The following is a 15683-nucleotide window of genomic DNA, read 5'->3' as shown; positions in this document are numbered from 1 at the left end:
ACTGTAGCCAAAGCAGTGGTAAGTGGTGCTAATGAATTATGTAATGATAGGAGCAGGGGCACTTCTAGAGAGGAGGAGTCCCATGTGCAGACTCCATCTGGGCCCCCTCCTCTCTAGACCGCTGCGCTGTAGACTCTGGGCACTAGGGTCACTAGGGGACCCTAGTGCTGTCCCAGAGTCTAGTGTGCATGTTCAGATCTCTTGGAAAATGGCCACCACACCATTTACCAAAGATATTGCCAGAGATACTGCCGCAGGCAGGGGACTCCGGAGAGGTGAGTATTTGAAGAAAAGGATGCAGGGTGGGCAGTCTGGGCCCCCTGGACCCTGGGGATCTGTGTTCTGACCTTTATTTAGGTATTAGCTGCTATAGTGGTGTCACCATTCAATTACATGTTTTAATCAATTCATTGATAGCTGTCACTATCTTTGTAGTTACTGACGGCTCGACAATGCAAACCGTTAGGGGGAGGCGGGTCTGCTGCACATGCACAGAAGCTTCAACGGTGGCCATTTTCAAAGCGCTTCACTGAGCTTCTGTGCATGCTCAGAAACTTTCAGTGGACGCGATCACGGCTGGTGGCCGGCGGCCTGTCAGAGGGGGTATGGGCAGCCAAAAAAGGGACTTCCAGACAAGCCAAATGGAATCCGGTCCAGCGTCCTACCATGCCAATACGCCCCTGTATCTATCTATCTATCTATCTATCTATCTATATATATATCTATCTATCTAAATTTTAGAACACTCTGTATACACAAATATATATATATATATATATATATATATATATATACATACATACATAAATTTATCTATACATATGACAGGGACGTGCAGTGAGGTAAATGGTTCAGGCGACACTGGCTAGTGCCAGAGCCAGATTTACACACAATATATGAGCCAAAGGGTTCTTGTGGGCATTATACACAGGTGCAGCAGTATATCGTATATACTGTTGGAAATTTGGTGAGTTTTGATCACAGATATGCAGAAAAGATAGGCAGGGGGGGCACTGCCTCACCTGCCATAGACTTTTTACTCCAGAATTTTGAAGATAAAAGTGATTAGAATAATACAAAGTAGATATTTCTAATAAATTATTTATATTTTCCATATACTTTATATAGTCAAAACTCATGCATATACATTAGTATGACGGCTAAGGCTCTACCTCACCTACCTCATCTCACCACACATCACAGATATAGGGGTTGGGGACACACGAATATTTATCTTGCCTTGAACGTATGCCACTGAGTATATGTACAGGTATTGGTACAGTACATGAATGAGTAATGAAGCTTAATGAAGCAGCAGGAAGACTCCAATGATTAGCATTCAAGTGTCAGTAGTTGTGTCTGAGAAGTCTTCGCTGTTTCATGACACACAGTAATTGCAAGATAGATCCTTCTGTGGAAGATTCATTCACCGTCAATTTCATTACCCTAAATTATTAGTACCCAAAAATGTAAGTTTTTCCAACCATGTTGGTGAGCATTCCTTTGCCTCCAAAAATAGTTTCCCACAAGTTCCCTCTGTTTCTTTTAAATATAACTGTGGTTACATATAAAGGCTAGAAACAACAGTTTAACAAAAGCAGTGCTATTTTTGTAGGAAAATAGGCTCAGGGACTGTGTGCAGGGCAGTGGTGCGAGGTGATGTGGGTGGAGCTACCAAAGGGGCATACATTTTGTTTTTTAAAACACATAATGCCCCGAGTAGTGCAATATATATACATAATGGTCCCAGTAGTGCCAGTTACTCAATGCCCCCAAAGGACTTTGATAAAACAGTCTATCCCACTATATTCAATCTGGGAGTACTACCAGGGACTATAATTAGAACAGGTTTTCCTTTTTTCCACATTGCACTTGTGGACTGGACACTAATTGAATTTTAATCCCATTAATTTTTGTTTCATTATAATTGCACTTACAAAACTGTTGCGATTGGGTATTGCTGCTGAGATTGTGTTATCACTTTATTTACATTTTTTTAAATTGTTTATAGATACTACAACCATTCCATCTCCATGTCATTAATTACACCAAGTAGCACTGTTTTTTCTTCTGTTGTATGTCTTTATTGCATGTTGCAATCTTACATGTGAAGCTTGCTTAGGGTGCACCTAGAAATGTGTTTTTCTGCTGTACAGAATGTAAAAGTCCCATTGAAAGTATAACACGAGTCTGAAATACCTCCAATTCAGAGCTGATAAATGTATAGTAATATTCCTTTTATGGTGTTGAAATGTCTGTGTGTCTCTACCACAAGGACAACTAAAAATACATCTTTATCTAATTTTGATAATCAGCAGATTAATTGATGTTTCTTAAACACTTAGAAATATTAGACGCGCCTATGCATATAGTTGTTATTTAAAAGGGGGGCCACATCTCTGTTTCTTCTTACCTGCTCAGTCATAGAATAAATGGTAAATATAACTGTCTCTTATTTTTTCCAGCTTCATTAATTATAGTCCAAATAAGACAAAATACAAACCCCCCAAAAAAACCATAAAAAGGATCCAACCACACCTAACTCTAAATAATCAAGGGGGGTACCTGTTCTCTTTTTCACGATCAGCCAATCAAAACAAGTCAGCATGGGAGAATGATTGATCCTGTGGATTTCAAAAATCTGATTGTTTTACTTTGGATCTCCTTAATGTTTGGATGTGTTATTTTGATGAGGATTTTACTGGTTTACCACATCAACACTTTATCAAGGAAACTTTAACTCTTTCCAAATCCTTCACTCAGCATCTACAGCCTTCTTCTACTCCTCAAACATGATTTGCAATGGACACCAATGCATTTTGGTGGAAATCTAGATTGACTTCTACATGTCGAGATGGTCTTGGCACGTTATGTTGACAGTCATCATGTCAACATTCACAAAGCCAACAACAAAATGTTGACACGGTCAAAATGTCAACATATTGCATATTACAATGCTTAGCATGTTTTCAGTGACCATGTTGACAATCATCATGTCTGTACAGATGAATTGTTGATATGTTAGAATGTTAATTTAATGTCCCTGGTGGCACAGTAATCACTTGCCTGGTCCAGGTTGCAGCAGCATCTCCAGAGGCATCCTCCAGAACCCATCGGTCATGTGGTGAGGTCACCTTATGCTCCAGCATTCCTGTAAGTACAGTCTCCCTATACTTCACCCTAATCCCTAATCCTAAACCTACCCCACAGAGTAAACCTAACTTCCCCAAACTGCCTAAACTTAAAACTAAAGTGCCTGTATTCTGAGAATGTTGACACTGTGTACAGTACATGTTGACATTGTAAAAAATTCTGAAGATGTCAACATGGTGCCTATCAATGATGTTGAACCATGTTGAGATTCTTGCATTGACATTGTGGTGTCAAAGTTCTGAATGTTGACACGGTAACTGTCAACAGACATACTGACCAGATACCAGTCAAGAAACAACATAATAGTATTCAACAGTGCAACATATTGAAGCATGTTGAACCTACATTATTACTGTCCTTGCACATGTGCCAAGTGGTATAGAGAAAGGACTACATTCTGAGCTCTAATTGTTAATGGTCTTTTGTTTTCAGGTGGAGAAAAGAGGACTCAAGGTAAGTTCAATAAGAATCCAAAGGCGAAACTGACCATAGCAATAGCTCAAAGATTTGACAACCTCTTCAGATCATGCATTCCACAAAATGGGATTCTCCTGGTAAACCCAGTAAGTTGGTGTCTGTGCAGTTGTGCTGCCTGTAATATCCAGTATATTCCCTTCATTTTCCATTATATGGTTGAGCCAATTAAGAGCTCATAGATAGGTCATGTTGTGCTAACATTGCATAAAAACAGCATTAGAGATGTTCATTTATAGTCCTTTTATGCTAATTAGTATAATTCAACATTGCTGTAAAACAGCAAAACATTTGAATACCTACATGCTAATTAAAATTGATGATTTGTAAGGTGTTCTATGACAGGACCAATTTAGTTTCTATTAAGAGAGAAGTTGATTAGAAAGCACTGTATCATGACATTTGCACATACAGTATGAGGAATGTGGTGATTACAGAAAACTACTGTACAGTATGTGGCGCATCTAAAATTGTATGTTAATGATTTTTCCAACTTGCAATGATTATAGGGAAATGTGTATACATTTTAAAAGGAAGGTAAAGTGATAAGTGAGTTGATGTTTTGTATAAAAGTCAAGGGTCAGTTGAAATTCTACAAATCCTGAAATATGTATTCAAGATTTAGCAGAATTTTTATTATTTGACCAGTCATATTTAAATCTTCAGTTCTTTGCAGTTTTATTCAGCATGATATAGAGTTCACACTCATTTCACAAATATGGTGAAATTATTAAGGCTCTCCCTTCTTACTTGTGACAGGCACATTTATTTTTTAAGAAATGTTTTAATTTCAATGCCCCTTTCTTAAGATCATCCAAGTAAATTTTATATTTTTTTTTATTTTTTTGTAAATTCAACAAACATCAATTTTTTTATACTGCATCAATTTTCTACAGTTGGGCTCAGACTATGTTTTTGTGTTTCTTTTACTATTTTCTGATTTATGATAATGTCTTTTTATTTCTATAACCAGTATGAAAGTACACTATGTTATCCATCTACATGTTTAGTTGATACTGAAATTCACAGGTTATGAAAAAACTTCTTGTTCTGCAACAGAACCCCATCATTTTAATTCTTAAATCTAGAAAGAGTAAATTTAAATATATGCATATACAGCACTATGTACATAAAATTACTACTGTACAGTATGTCAGTAAGTTTTTCTAGCAGAAGCAGATAGTAATGCCCTATATGTACAGTTAATTAGAAGGAAAAAGTTTAGTTATTGAAATTAGTAGTTATGATATAAATTCCTGACATCTAATGAATTATGGGTTTTTTTTTTTATTTTCAACTGCATAATTGTACCACCTTTGCAAATTGTTTACTATCAATGAAACACCAATACTAACTTAATTTGAAATTTTCTCAGTTGTTTTTCACATCTTTACTAAAGAGCTGGAAATTTATTGCCTAGGTGCCGAGCAAGACTTGCAAAAAGCTGTTCTTCAATTAAGTGAAATTAGAAATAAAAAAAAGACAAGAAAAGCAATAAATGCTTTATTTAATTAAGTGCACAGAGGCCAACGTATTATCTGTAAAAAAGAGATAAGTAGATAAAGGAGAAGGGAAATTGCTGTGAGTTGCAATTGATTCCCTATGGTGTCTAAAAATAACAGGCCGCTACAATTTAAAAGCAACTTTAGTTAGGTGGAAGTTATTCATTCATTGTGTAATCATACTGAAAGAAGACAGAGATAGGTATACAGTATATCCATTATTAATACTGTTCTTTACTTAAAGATTCAAATGTGCATACAACATAGGGGGTCATTCTGAGTTGTTTGCTAGCTGCTTTCGTTCGCTGCGCAGCGATCAGGCAAAAAAAGGCACTTCTGTGCATGCGTATGCGGCGCAATGCGCACGCGCGTCGTACTATTACAATGAACGATGTAGTTTCACACAAGGTCTAGCGAAGCTTTTCAGTCGCACTGCTGGCCGCAGAATGATTGACAGGAAGAGGGCGTTTCTGGGTGTCAACTGACCGTTTTAAGGGAGTGTTCAAAAAAACGCAGGCATGCCAGGAAAAACGCAGGCATGGCTGGGCGAACGCAGGGTGTGTTTATGACGTCAAAACAGGAACTGAACAGTCTGAAGTGATCGCAAGCGCTGAGTAGGTCTGAAGCTACTCTGAAACTGCACAAATTTATTTTGTACCCGCTAGCGATCCTTTCGTTCGCACTTCTGCTAAGCTAAAATACACTCCCAGTGGGAGGCGGCATAGCGTTTGCACGGCTGCTAAAAACTGCTAGCGAGTGATCAACTCGTAATGACCCCCATAGAGACATACTTTCCTAATATTAACAAATGTTTACTAGATATTAGAAAATATCAGAAACAGATATTAAATATTTGAAGATTTTCTTTATCTACTAAAAACTAAGTTAGAAACTGTTAATTGTATGTTATCAGTGGTTGTTGTTCAATGAGACAATTTTAAAAGACATTTAAAAAAAGAAATACTGTAGTAACATGTTAATTAACTTTTATCTGAATATATATGAAATAGGTGGAAATACAATTGTGGGTAGTCAAAAAGTGTCAGTTTTACTTTTCTCAATACAGTACAGGGATCAGTATGTAAACTCGACAGTCGGGATCCCGGCCGTCAGTATACAGACATCGGGTTTCCGACCATGGGTATGCCGGCAGCGGGAAGGTGCTAGAAAGCCCCTTGCAGGCTTGTTGCGCTCATCACACTGCGCTTGCCATGCTGCGAGCATGGTGGCTCGCTGCACTTGCCACAGGACTTATTCTCCCTCTATGGATGTCGTGGACACCCATAGAGGGATTAAAGCCTGTGGTGCCAGGATTCTGGCGTTGGCATTTCCCCGCTAATTTGGGATTGCGGCATCGGCACTGTGACATCCGGGATCCCAACTGCGGTATTTTAACCGCATCCCACAGTACACACATATTCTAATTGGAGCCAAGACCCACAAATGGTAAGAAGGGCCAGTGGGCCGGTCCTGTCTCTCAGAGAGCTGGGAAGGCTGCCTCTGGCTCTCTGGTCAGGCCGCTCCCCAACCTACCCTCCCATCTCCATAGAAATGGAGGCATGCCATGAGTCCATGCTCCCCTGACTCGCGGAACACCCAGTGTGCGTGTTGCATGCCCCCGCCCCCCGCCCATCTCCATAGAAATGGAGGCATGCCACGAGTCCATGCCCCCTGACTCATGGCATGCCCCCATTTTTAGTGCCCGCATGCCCCCATTCACGTCGCACGTGCACGCACATGCTAGGGACGATTTCGGCCCCCAGTCTTTCCCTGGTTCCAAAGCTTTGCATTGCTGGGCAGAAAGAAAAAAATAATTTGTACAGTCCTTTTGGAACATATTCAAGCAGATTTACATATTTTAGAAAGTTATTACCTGTGATGAAACAAGGATCTTAAAGTCAACGTACTGCAAATCACCATTATCGGCAAGAATAAAGAAAGCACATTATTTATTACCAATTTTTTATATTGCGCACACATGTTCTGCAGCTCTTTACAGAGAGAGAATATTTGTCCATTCACATAAGTCCCTGCCCCAGATGAGCTTACAATCTAAATTCCCTACCACATGTACATGCACACACACATTTACGCTAGGGTTAATTTTTATTGAGAGCCATTTTACTTACCAGTATTTGTTTGGCTTGTAGGAGGAAACCGGAGTACCTAGGGAAAACCCAGACAAGCACGGGAAGATTATATAAACTCCACACAGTAAGGTCCACATCAAAGTAAATCCAAATTCAAAGCCATGTTAATTGTTCTCATTGATATCAATGGTATTATTTTGGCAGACTGGGTATCAGAAGGTGCAACATTGAATCAAAATTATTACAAAAATGTTCTGTTAACTGTGTGGGAAAGAATCAGAAGAAAGAGGCCAGAATTGTATAAAAATTGTTTCAACCTCCATCAGGACAATGCACCAGGCCACACAATTTTCTCTGTGAAGCAGCTTTTGGCCAAAAAACAGATTGCAGTGCTAAAACACCCTCCATACTCACCAGACCTTGCACTGTGTAACTTCTTTATTTTCCTTTAAGGCAAATCTGTACTAAAGGCAACCCATTTTGCATCAATCACTGAGGTGAAGAAGAAAACAACTGGATGGTCGAGACATCTGACAAATGGAGATCTACAGCATCAGACCAGTGTAAAATAAGGATGCAACAGTATGTGGATGCAGAAGCGGAGCATCTATCTATGACTAAGTGAGACAATGGCACCTTCTAGAGTAGTTCAACACAATTATATCAAATCACTATTAGTGAATATAATCCACAGTGAAAGTTTATTGGCCCCGTACTAAGTAATATCAGCTTATATGAAACCATCTATAATATTATGTCCAAATGTCAGGAATTAAGGACATATAATTTTACTCTTTATTTCAAGATACATTCACTATAAGAGAATACAAATCCTGTATGTATAATCTTGTTGTAATAAGTGAAATAGCCACAATAATACACAGTCAATAAATGGATATACGAGATAAAAACATGTACAGTATATGCTTATATCTAATATATGTGGCCCAACACCAAGTAGCAACAGATTTCATCAGGTGATGGTACCCTAACATTATTCATAGCTGTAAAGCCAGAAGTAATTTTCAGGTTTGGTGTAGCATCAGACAAAGGATTGAGAACTAGAAGAAATCATCAGCCAATGTCTGCAAAAAGAGCCAGGAGAATCCACAGCCAATGTCTATTGAAAGAGCCAGGAGAATCAATAGTCAATGCCAGATAAGAAGAGCTGGAAGAATTGTTATCTATTGCCAGAGAAAAACACAAGATAATCAGTCACATGGAAAATAAATAGCAAGGTTGGTTTACAGTCGTAGGGTCAATAAACTGTCAATTTATGTCTAGCCTTCCAGCACCATATATAGAAGGCTGTTCATTTCCTACTGACTTGTGCAAGATATTTACAGTACAGAAAAAGCACAGATGCTCAAAGTACCAGTCTTTTCTATTTGAAATAAGTTGAACTTTTTATTGAATAATATATATAATGCCACTATTCAGAACCACTGTGAATTTAGCCCAGGTGCGCATATAAAGATCGCTGCACAACACTCCTGGAGAATAAGTTACAACATGAAAGACCTTTGGGATACAACAATCAATGACAGAACTACATTAAGGGAGTTGGATGGCTCATAGGCCACATATGCTAGAGTAGGTTCCCCTTCTTAAACAGAAATAAATGCTGTGCATTGCCTTAATTCCTGCTCCGTCATTTAGATTTGAGTTTCAGGCTACAAGGAGAGCAAGAGACTTGAGCCATCTTAGCTGGTTTCTCCTGATGTGGAGGGTCCTGACTAGTCCATCAATGGTACAAGATGCAAAGAGAGCACTTCTCCATGTGCTCTAATGAGCACTCTTGAGTATGCCAGTTTGTGTATGGGAGGACAATCTACACTGGGACCAAATACAGGCCAGGAATTTTGGACATGAAGAAAAACTTTAGGAGGGTACTTAAAAAGTGCCTCCAGTAGTGGCTGATTTCTGCTGTTAGTCATTGAGAGACACTAACATTGAGGATGACCAGGAAAACTATGATAATTTGATTTGATTATGTGGGTGGGCTTATTAATAATCTTAATTCATTCATTTTATTTGATAATGAGACTGAGGGAGATGAGGGGGTGTATGAAAATTATTGGATTCAATTGATAATGTGGGTGTCAATAAACAATGAGAATGATTGAGATAATGATTATAAAGGGGTTAATCACAATGTAGGGGGTCAATTAGAGATGGACTGGTTGATATTTACAAAGAGGTTATAATGAGGCTGAGATGTTTAATGGTCAGGGATGGTGCCAACAAGGATCTCAATATAGTGGTGATAGAATTATTCATTAAACATAGTAGAGCATTAGATGAACATCTTTTGGAGGTAGCCACATTTACTTATTTCTAAACCAAATATTCTTTAAAATTAGAATTTGATTTACTGTGGTTTCTTTCCAAACACTGTTCAATAACATCACACATTTATGAATGATTGTTAATAAATTTAAGAGCTATAATGAAAAGATAAAACCATGCATAGAAATGAACTCACTGAAAGCTTTACTGGCTTTGAGCAAATGACATTTTCAAGTTATCAGTCACAACAAGAATAGCATTTGCCTCCAGGTTCACTTTGATGGAGCTGAGATGTAATATTTTAATGAGATGCATTTTACAATAAAAAGAAACATTAATTTAAGACCAAAAACAAATCAGGAAATGCCTAAAATCCACATCTTGCTGGATGCAGCTAACATTTCATGCTTGGATTGAGAAGAATCAAAGGGTATAAAGCATGTTCATTTATCTATAACCGTATTAACGAACAATGTGACAATTTAATTTTTCTCACCTAAATCCAAATGGAAGAACAAACAGCAAGACAATGATGCAAACAGAATAGTTCTCTGTCTTTTAAATTTGTTTTCATGGAAAAAAGTTTCCTGCTATTTTAAAGCAGTCCCCTTCGTGTTTCTCTTATTCCCAATTGAGTATCACTTAAAGTAGATATTCTGACATGGAAGCAAGAAAACTAAGACACTAATGCACTTCATAGGTTTTGCTCTTAAAAGCTAAAAGTTAATGGGCTGTATTCCCAAAATAATGTGGAATCATTTATATTCATATTAAAATTCAAGCGACGCACTAGATAATGTGAAATAGTTTTCTATATTAAAAATGGGAATTATTTAAATCATTAGACTGAATCCAGTGGAGTGAAAGCTCAAAATAACAAGACATAAACAAGAATGGAAAATAAATATAAATAAATAAAATATATAAATGTTTAAATACAAAGTAAACACAATATAAACTAATTAGCTGATGTGCCGTATTTCAACTGGGCAAATGTTTGCTTTGCAGAACATTTTACCCCTTTTTTACCCTTAGGAGTCAAATTTCAAAAATTCCCTGCTTAGTCGGTGGCTGCAAATAACTGTCACAGTTTCCAGACTACCCAGCAGGTCATATGTTCCAGGTCATCCAGCAGGTGCATAGGGAGAGTTCACCAACTGTCACATTTTCCAGAGCAAAATGGTGATGCATTGTAAATGTCAGGCAAATGTTTTGCACCATACTGTTACTCTGAAATGAAGCAATCAATTTATGACGCCAATATTTTTCTGTAAATCTATGGACCATGACCTTTGATTTGGTATATGATGTATATACTGCTCAGACAACGGCATCATAGAAATATGTCAATCATAAAAGTCATCCTTCTGCTATTATTACAGGTGTATAGATATAAAGTTACATTTCTCCAAAAGTTAAAACACAATCCCAGATACAGTGAAAGTTTTTTTTTCTTTAAATAGCAAGTCAAGTACTTTTAAAGCATGTACAGTATCGTTTGGTCATTGGGGGAGATGTACTAAGCCTGAAAAGTGATAAATATCACTGTGATAAAGCACCAGCCAATCGGCTCCTAACTGCCATGTCACAGGCTGTGTTTGAAAAATGACAGTTAGGAGCCGATTGGCTGGTGCTTTATCACAGTGAAATGTATCACTTTTCAAGCTTAGTACATCTGGCCCATTTTTCTTAACTGTACTACAAATCTTTATCTCCTTCTCAAAACCTCTGTGGAGCGGCATACCCACATAGTCACTGCTCTCAGCATGTGAAAGTCGTGGATGGAGAATGAGTGGGCATGAGGGGGAGTACACAGAGCAGACAGAGCTCAGGGGGACCCTCCTAAGTCTTTCTGCTCACTACATCATATGCTATGTGAATATGATTGACATGATAGTCTCTGCAGAATTATGCCATTAATAATGACTGTAAGAAACAAGCTAAGGATATATGCAAATTACATATTTTTCTTACAGACTGCCACAGTGATTAATGTTACATGGGATTGCTGCTTTAAGAAAGCTCATAGCGACACTATAGAATATGTTTTGTATTATATTTCTGCACAAAGTATTACATTTAATGGGGGAGATTCAATTGTTTGAAAATTCGGTTGGATGTCTGTTTTTTCCTGTCTGTTAGATAGGAAAAAACAGACACCCAATTGACTTTTCAAACATTTGAATACCCCCCAATATGTTTTCAAAATCATATACAAAAAAATAAAATATTCACTCTGGTTCTGATTTTAATTTAAACAACAGTTTCCAGTTTTTTTTAAATCATTACTCAAATAAATAGTCAATGAAGTGTTCACACAATGATATTGAAGGTGTCCAAGAGAATTTGATAGTAATACTTTGCTTATGGGGGGTATCACCAACACTGTGTTTATTATTCTATCAAGAATGGTCCCCTGCATTTTTAACTTGCCAGTCTTTCTTAAGGCAATAAAGAGCACACAGTCTATTTATGGGTGTCAATGGCATTTCAAATGTTGGAAAGATGGCATTTACAGGTTTTCCTCCTGGCAAATATTTTTCTTTCAGGATCTACATTGACTAGTCTATGAGGATTATTCAGTTTTATTAACAAAGAAAAAATGCACACTAATGGGCAAAAACAAGTAGCACTGCAGGTGGGTCAGATGTAACATGTGCAGAGAGAGTTAGATTTGGGTGGGTTATATTGTTTCTGTGCAGGGTAAATACTGGCTGCTTTATTTTTACACTGCATTTTAGATATCAGTTTGAACACATCCCACCAAAATCTAAATCTCTCTGCACATGTTACATCTGCCCCACCTGCAGTGCAACATGGTTTTGCCCATTAATGTGCTTTTTTGGTTTGCTAACAACCCTGAACGAGGCCCTATAGCCTACTGTATATCCTTTTTCAACAATTCTGAAACCAGCTGAAAGTATAAGTCTATCTGGAAGAGCAGCAGAGATCATCTTGTTTTCCTTTCATAGTACGGGCAGAACATCCTCTTCTATGTAAAACAACGGTAAAAAGTAGAAGATAATACTGTAATGTCATTAAGTTAGCATCAGGAAGATTATAATAAAGGAGCTAAAATGAATCTAAACATCTAGAATTTTTTTTTATACAAAGTGACATCCATAAAAAATTCATATCAAAATTGAAAACATCTTTAAAGAATTATGTTTCTAGTCTATTTACATAATAGCAGTGATTACACAAAACATCAATATTCTAACTACAGTACTTAAAGTACATAAAAACAGGTGCAATTTTTTAGCATGCTATTCTGAGAACCTCTTTAGTTCCAAGTCTTTGTTTAGGCTTTTTGGCATTAATTATTATTATTATTATTATTATTATTATTATTATTATTATCATCATCATTATCCTTTATTTATATGGCGCCACAAGGGATCCGCAGCACCCATTATACAGTACATAATAAAATGAGCAAACAAGAAAACAGCCCTTACAGTTCAAGACAATATAGGACAGGTATAGAAAACCTGGGGTTAGGTGCCATCAAAGGGAGTATGGAGTATAAGATTGTGTAAGTAAGAAAAGGAAAGGCACATGAGGAAAGAAGTACCTGCTCTTGCTAGCACTAAGAGCCTAATTGAAGGTTGATTGCAAAACATAATTTTCCTCTAATTGGCAAAATCATGTGCAGTGCAGGTGTGGCAGATATAACATGTGCAGAGAGAGTTCGATTTGGGTGGGTTATTTTGTTTCTGTGCAGGGTAAATACTGGCTGCTTTATTTTTACACTGCAATTTAGATTTCAGTTTGAACACACCACACCCAAATCTAACTCTCTCTGCACATGTTACATCTGCCCCACCTGCAATGCACTTGGTTTTGCCCATTAGAGGAAAATTTTGTTTTGTAATCAACCATGAATTAGGCCCTATACCTTATCTCCTAGTTCAGGAGCTGCCAGTACCTAATGGTTTGACCAGACCCAATGGAGTATTGCAATATCTGGGTTGTGATACCCCGTTCTCATCTTGTATTTTGGCTGGTGTTTGTGACTTTGTGATAATAGAAGAAATGTTGTCTGTAGTGCCTTTTTATTAGAGACATAATGCTCTTGTCACATACAGAAGATGGTATGAATGATAAGTGAATTATACAGGTTATGCATACAACAAATAATGCAATGGGAGGTGCTGTAGTTATCAGAATCTCATGACAAATGGGTTCTGCCTTTAGTATTGTCTCTAAAGTTTGTAGTTGCTGCAGTTCACGGTCTCTTTGTGCAGTTTAATCAGTGCAGTAAAAGCAGTGTCCCGCCCAAAAGGCAATTATTAAGGCTGTTCCCTTCTGTTAAGGGGTGGCAAACAGTCACTGGTGGTCTATCACTAGGCTCACCACTTACTTCAGATGTGCACCACTCCACCAACTGACTGTGAGGAGCCAAGGGGCAGAACATAAAGATCAAGAGTTCCATGTCTATCTTTGAGATGGATCGGTATGCGATCCCAGTAAATGGGATGTCGGCGGTCACAATACAGATGCCGGTATGCCGATGGTCACGATCCCAACAGGGGTGAGGTAAGTATTAAACCCCCCCAACCCCCTAACCCTCCCTTGCCGCAGCCTAACCTCCATCCTTTGTGCCTAACCCTAATCTCACCACTTACAGCCTAAATCTAACCCGTCCTTTTCCACATCATAACCCTCCCCCCTTAGTGCCTGAATCTAATCCTCCCCGGTGGTGCCTAACCCTAACATCCCCCTTAATGCCTAAACCTACCATCCCCTTTCTGCAGCCTAACTCTACATCCCCCATTAGTGTCTAAACCTAACCCCCTCCTGTGGTGCCAGGTAATGCCTAAACCTAACTACTCCCTGCAGCCAAACCCTAAACCTCCTGGCTATACTTACATCAGTATTTTTGTCTTCCAGGATCCCAAGAGCTGGTATCTTGAATGTGTAGCCTTTGAGATGATTACAGTTTTTCCTTTAAGTTATGTATATTTGTCCAAAAACATCTGTTAAAAAAGTTTTAAACTGCTGCGTTGTTTGCATGACCAAAACAATATTGAAACATGCCTAGAACTATGCCAAAATGTATGTATAAATTCACACAGTATATTCATCTGGTGTGACAACCCTGGTATTGGCATGTTAGCTGTCCCAGGCGTCCCCTCCTGTGTGGCCCTCTGTTTTGATGGACGAAAAAGTTTATGATTTGTCACAACCATAGGTGCCGATTTATGTTTTTGCTGGTGGGTACTCGGCGGGAGGCAGCAGCGGGAATGAACGGGAATGCCCATTACACATTATGCAACACACCGTAATGCCTATTACACATTATGCCACACACCGTACTGCCTATTACACATTAGGCCACACACCGTAATGTCTCTTACACATTATGCCTCACACTGTAATGTTTATTACACATTATGCTAAACACCGTAATGTCTATTGCACGTTATGCTACACACCGTAACACCCATTATGTATTATGCCACACACTGTAACGGCAATTACATATTATGCCACACACAGTTATGGCACTGACACCATTTTATGCCCCATACACAATAATGCACCTTACAAATGATGCCACACAGTAAGGTTTTCTAATTACCTTTAAATTACCTGCCTGTTGTCAGGGGTCTCATGCTCGTTGCCAATGGTTTCATGCACGTTGTCAGGGGTTTCATGCTCTGGGTTCCATGCTCGCAGGGGTCTCATGCGCATTGTCAGGAGTCTAATGCATATTGCCAGGCATCTCCTGTGCATTGCCAGAGGTTTCATGCATGTTGCCAGGGGTTTCATGTGCATTGTCAGGGGTCTCCTGCATGTTGCCAGGGGTTTCCTGCATGTTGCCAGGGGTCTCATGGCTGCTGCCCCAGTAAAGTATGGGAGGGAGGGTGCGGGCATCAGTAACTATACCACTAGCCCCTGCAGTGGATTTAGATGTGCTGGAGGCTGCAGAAGAACTTCCGTACATTGCAGTATAAAGAAAACCCTTAAAATGCCTGCCACCGAGGAGACAGGCGCTAGAGGTCAAATGTGACCTCTAGGGTCTGTCTCCTCCTTGGCAGCAGCCATTTTTGGTGGGTTTGTTTACATTGCAATGTACGGAAGCACTTCCACAGCCCCAGTGCATCCCAGTCCACTGTGTGGGCTATGGTGGCTAGTGGTAACTTTACTGGGGCAGCGGCTGGCTCCGTGG

Source organism: Pseudophryne corroboree, chromosome 12 (assembly GCF_028390025.1).
Source record: "Pseudophryne corroboree isolate aPseCor3 chromosome 12, aPseCor3.hap2, whole genome shotgun sequence".
NCBI lineage: Eukaryota > Metazoa > Chordata > Amphibia > Anura > Myobatrachidae > Pseudophryne > Pseudophryne corroboree.
Note: the sequence above shows the minus strand (reverse complement) of the source record.